Source organism: Saccopteryx bilineata, chromosome 2 (assembly GCF_036850765.1).
Source record: "Saccopteryx bilineata isolate mSacBil1 chromosome 2, mSacBil1_pri_phased_curated, whole genome shotgun sequence".
Taxonomy (NCBI): Eukaryota; Metazoa; Chordata; class Mammalia; order Chiroptera; family Emballonuridae; genus Saccopteryx; species Saccopteryx bilineata.
The window spans coordinates 291,880,212-291,885,739 of record NC_089491.1 but is presented as its reverse complement, the minus strand read 5'-3'; the positions used below and the strand labels follow the sequence as shown (position 1 = coordinate 291,885,739).

At 42.4% G+C, this 5,528-nt stretch overlaps 1 pseudogene; it reads left to right on the top strand.

Moving 5' to 3' along the window:
* Window positions 1-648: 648 nt before the first annotated feature.
* On the top strand, window positions 649-1,958 carry LOC136322533 (lysine--tRNA ligase pseudogene; annotated as a pseudogene).
* The last annotated feature ends 3,570 nt before the right edge of the window (window positions 1,959-5,528 follow it).

The window sequence follows — 5,528 nt, the reverse complement described above, 5'->3', positions numbered from 1 at the left end:
TAGAAAATCTCAGTCCAGGCTGGAGTAAGGAGCCAGACAGGACCTAGAGGGAAGTCGCAAAGGAATAAAGCATGTGATTGAAACTGGTAATAATTAAGAACATAATGAAATGCTGAAATGCCCCCTCTCCTATCAAATAAGAGAGTTGCATAAAGGATTCCGGGAAAAGCAAAAAACTCTGTAAGAAGAGAGTGGTGCTCTTTCAGAGATGGCTACAGTGCAGGGGCATGTGGACAGTGGCAAGCTGAAAATGAGCAAATATGAGCTAAAGCTGAAAAGAAAGTAGCAGAGAAGGAGGCTGGGCAGAAGGGGCCCAGAGAGAAATAACTGAGCCAGGTCAATGGTGCTGCGACCAACCGCACCACCGACCTTGATGTGGGTACCGAGGAGGAGAGCCTGGACCCAAACAATATAGCAATATCCATAGCCAAGCAGTCTGTCAACTAAAGGTCAAGGGGAAAAGACCATACCCACACAAGCTCCATAGAGATGTCTCGCTCACTCACTTCATTCCAGAACACAGCCACCTGCAGCCTGGGGATCACCTGAGTGACATTCCTTAAAAAGTGGCAGGTAGGATTCATGTCAAAAAAAGCTGCTGGGGGGGAGCTCATCTTCTATGACCTTCAAGGGGGCAAGTGGTAAGTCATGGCCAGTTCCAGGAATTATAAGTCAGAAGAAGAATTCATTTATATAAAAAACAAACTGTATCAGGAGCCATAATAGGAAAACCAAGAAGGGTGAGCTGAGCATCTTTCCCTGTGAGAAAGGATGCTATTTCCTGGCTTGCATATGTTACCTCATCTTCACTTTGGCCTCAAAGACAAAGAAACACAATACTGTCAGAGATACTTGGACTTGACCCTGAATGACGTTGTGAGGTAGAAATTTATCATCCGCTCTAAAACCATCACATATATAAGAACTTTCTTGGATGAGTTGGGCTTGCTAGTGATTGGAACTCCCACGATGATCACCATCCCAGGGGGAACTGTGGCCAAGCCTTTTAGTACCCACCACAATAAGCTAAACATTTATATATGAGAATTCTTCCAGAACTCTACCACAAGATGCTGGTAGTTGGTAGCATTGACCAGGTTTATGAAATTGGGTGACAGTTCTGTAATGAAAGAACCGATGGGACTCACAATCCTGAGTTTACCCCCTGTGAGTTCTACATGACCAACACAGATAATCACAATCACATGGAAATCACAAGAAAGTGATTTCAGGGATGATGAAGCATATAACAGGCAGTTAACAAGGTCACCTACCACCCAGATGGCCCAGGGGCCAAGACTGACTTCCCCCGACCTTGGTGGAGAATCGGAGAATCAACATCTAGAGAGGATGAGAAAGCCCTGGGGAGAAGCTGCCAGGAAATGAACTTCATGGAAAAACTGTTGAACACCCTCCACCTTGGGCCATACCCAGGCTCCTTGATAAGCCTGTTGGGGAGTTCCTGTAAGTGACATGTGTAAGCCCTACCCTCTTCAGTGATCACTCCCAGATAGTGAGCCCTTTGGCCAAATACCACCACTCTAAAGAGGTCTTCACTAAGGGCTTTGAGCTGTTTGTCACAAAGAAGGGAATACGCAATGCCTACAACGAGCTGAATCACCCCGTGAGAAAGTGGTAGCTTTCAAAGAACAGGTCAAGGTCAGTCTGCTGGTGATAAGGAGGCCATACTTACAGGTGAAAACTTCTGTACCACCCTGGACTATGGGTTGCGCCCCACAGCTAGCTGGGTTATGAGCACTGACCCAATTAGCATGCTTCTCACAGCCTTCCATAACGTGGAGGAAGTCCTCCTGCTTCCTGCCATGAAACCTGATGACAAGAAGGAAAATGTAGCAACTGCTGGTACATCGGAGAGCACAGAGCTGGACTTCTGTCTACAAAGTAATAATCATCGTAAGTCACTAACTCAGGCATCTTTGCATTTCTTCAAAAGATAAAGGACTGCAAGGAAATCCTTGTATGTTACTGCCCATTTAACTACACAGTTCAGTCACCAGAAGAGAGAAAAGGAATTAAGAATTTCTTTTTTAGCCCTGGCCGGTTGGCTCAGCGGTAGAGCGTCGGCCTAGCGTGCGGAGGACCCGGGTTCGATTCCTGGCCAGGGCACATAGGAGAAGCGCCTATTTGCTTCTCCACCCCTCCGCCGCGCCTTCCTCTCTGTCTCTCTCTTCCCCTCCTGCAGCCAAGGCTCCATCGGAGCAAAGATGGCCCGGGCGCTGGGGATGGCTCTGTGGCCTCTGCCCCAGGCGCTAGAGTGGCTCTGGTCGCAACATGGCGACGCCCAGGATGGGCAGAGCGTCGCCCCCTGGTGGGCAGAGCGTCGCCCCCTGGTGGGCGTGCCGGGTGGATCCCGGTCGGGCGCATGCGGGAGTCTGTCTGACTATCTCTCCCTGTTTCCAGCTTCAGAAAAATGCAAAAAAAAAAAAAAAAAAGAATTTCTTTTTTACTCCTTGTTACCAAATAAAATGTTTGTCTGTAAAAGAAAGAAAGGAAGAGAGAGAAAGAGAGAAAGAGAGAAAGAAGAAGGAAGGAAGGAAGGAAGGAAGGAAGGAAGGAAGGAAGGAAGGAAGGAAGGAAGGAAAGAAAGAAAGGGGGGTATAATAAGCAAACCCAAATGTGATGTCGATTTAGGCAAATGGATTTGATGCTGGGAATAGTCTCTTTAAAGTGGCTCAAAAACCCTGGTATTGAACTTATAGAAAATGAAAAGTAATCCTAATATACCATTTGCCCAAGCAGTAAACTATATTTACACTGTTAAATGAATGGAGACACTATTTATTCATTTTCAAATGTCAGAGTCAATCCACAGACAAAGCAGGAATAAGAGTGAAATTTCAGGACAAATTGTAATTGTTAATACATATTTGACAATGTGAAATAATACACAGCTGACAGATGGAGTGTGGGGGGTGGGTAGAAAGTTGGTGGAAACAAATCATTTAATCATATTATTTAATGCCACAAAAGTAACTAATGGAAGAATTAAAACAATAATACAACTACTAAATATTGGGAAGAGGACAGAAAAGAAGAGGTTAATGTGAAATAAATTTTCATTTCCCATGAATTAATTGATAATGACTAAGTTATAGTTAGGATATAGAGTTATAATTACAGTAACTGTACTGTGGGAATCACTAGCCAAGGCATTAAATGCAGGAACAATGAAAAAAAAATGAACATAAATCAAGAGCTGGTTGGGAAAATATCAGTTTTTGTGAGTTCTAAATTATTTGATTTTTACCAAGTACAATTACTGTCTTAATAAAAATTAAAATTAAAAACAGAAACTCCTTAAATCTTGTATTGTTTAAGGCAATAGTGGTTACCACTCTTGCTGTACTTTTATAGCACATGGATCCATGAAGAGTAGATTTTAAAATCATATATGTTCTTTGTCCTTTCAGTGGGACAGAAGATGCTGTGCCTCACTGCTTCAATTCTTTCCCAGATGCCTCCTCCCCTCTCCAATTCTCTAACACACACACACACACATACACACACACACGTATGCAGGCACTACGCCAGAATGAATAAGAAAATTAGCACGTTTCTTAAGGAGACACAAATATAGTAGTCACCATTTTTAATTGCCTGTCACAATTAAATTATTATTTCATGTCCAAAATAAAACTGTGCAGACACTGGCATATTGTGAGAGTTAAATTCGTAGTGACATAGCAATTGGAAGAGTGTTCTGTAACCACTGATCTGGACACTGTGCAGGGCTCAAGCAAGCCTCTTGTTTCCCTGGGGCCCTTGTCAGGCTTTTTCAGGGATCAGGGGGGAAAATGGGTAGTTTTATTCTCACCTTTGGGTCAACAGTCAACTTGGCTTGGGAAACAGCTTCAAACATATAGGAAAATGGAAAGAATTAGGCAGTGAACACCCATAAACACACAACTGCCTAGATTCTACCGTTGATATTTTAGGTGGTTTGCTTTATGGCATACGCATCCATCTCTCTGGCCATCCATGCATTCATTCATTCAAGCCCGTTTGATAGCATTGTATCTTAATGGGCTAATAAAGACTTTTTTTTTTTACAGTAAATCCAAATCTTTTATATTAATGTTAGCAAGAAAGCAACTGACAGATCTCATCAACAACTAAGGGTTGGAGCAGTCTCTCTTGATTAGTGCTGTGAATAAAGGGAGGTTTTAAATAAAGCATTTGTTTCTCACAGAAAGTAACCATCTGTTCTTTCTGACGGGTTCTTTGACTCCTGTCAGTTCTGACTATGTCTCTAAAATAGATTTTTCAGAAAACTGCTTTTGGAACGATGGGGAGGAATTCTTAGGAAAAATTCACAGACTGAAGTGACCCAAAACCAGAGGAGTATGTTGATGGTGCATTTCCTAGATGATGATGATGATGATGAAGATGATAATAATAATAATAGCTTTTTAAAAATGTGTAAAATCTGTTTCACAAATACCACAAAGATTTTCACATCATATTACCAAATCCTGGAGGAGTCTGAATCTAAATCCCTAAGAGGGAGACTGCCAATCTTGACACTGGTATAAACATCTCAGCTCCTGAGGGCTGACTGAATACCAAGATAATTTACATGTCCCAAGTTGCATTCCATTCTTTTTTTTTTTTTTTTTTTTTTGCATTCCATTCTTATTGACTAGATTTCACTTGGAGATTTGTGTTTCTGGTTCAAGTTCCTGCATTCAAGACTCAAGCCTCTGGGTTTTTGTCAACATGTTTACTTGTTGAAAGATGTTGAGCTAGTGCTGGTCAAAATTTCAGTGCAAAGGTTACGAAGCAGAAGCAGCCTAACATAGCCATTAAGTGTAAACACAAGTAGTTTACATTCAACTCTAAGATATGGAGCATCTGTTCTTGGTGCCATTAGTCTGTGCTCTGGCATGAGATTTCACTTGTGCGTTCCATCTTCATGTGTGAGTAGGGATGGAAGAGTATGATTTGGGAGTTCTAGGGAAGGTGGAATTAGTAAGTGGTTGGAGAAAACTTGTTTAAAAGAGGAGACTGAGGAATAATGCTGCAAGGAGGGAGGACAGGTCTAATCTGTACTGTTAGGGTGCTGGAACATAAACAGAACCCCAGGACATGTTAAAGAAGAGAAAGTAAAGATGAAAAGTAGGTAACAGTATAGGAGAGAAGTATAAGCAGTACCTCAATAAGTTAATATAGACTGAATAGTGAAGAGGCATCTCTGAAGTCAGCTGGGAAATTTTCGAGTGACCAGGTATTGTCTGCTCAGGCTGGCCTGGGTGATAGGACATGGTGAAAATGAGGTGAGCAGAAGGGACTGGTGAAATATGTCCAGGAAAACTGATCTGACCCACAGCTCCAAGGTAGGACCCTCATTTGTTAAAGCTGATCAGCACAACCCATCACCTTAGCCACAGTCAATGGTTCAGAAATGATCTTATGGTCTTGAGGAGAAAAGTACTCTCTCTTAGATGCTATGCTCTATGGATGTGAAGCTTGGAACTGCGGCAGCCATGTTAACACCATGGTGGAAGACA